The following is a 244-nucleotide window of genomic DNA, read 5'->3' on the forward strand; positions in this document are numbered from 1 at the left end:
GGCTGCCATTTTTTTCGAACAAAAATGCTACCAATCCATCAATTTTCGCTCGATTCGAAACATGTTTTCCAGCCTCACTCTTCGAGAAATTCAAGCGGGATTACAGTAAACAAAATCGTTGGTGTCCCATCAACTGTTTTTCGAAGGATAATTGTGAGTGTATGGGCACATTTAGAGCTTGTTCACACCATATACAGTGCTTTCCAGAGTGGTCAGCTGCTGGAACGCACTGTATCGCATCCCG

Source organism: Nanorana parkeri, unplaced genomic scaffold, assembly GCF_000935625.1.
Source record: "Nanorana parkeri isolate BGI_ZX_2015 unplaced genomic scaffold, ASM93562v1 scaffold433, whole genome shotgun sequence".
In the NCBI taxonomy this organism is placed as follows: Eukaryota; Metazoa; Chordata; class Amphibia; order Anura; family Dicroglossidae; genus Nanorana; species Nanorana parkeri.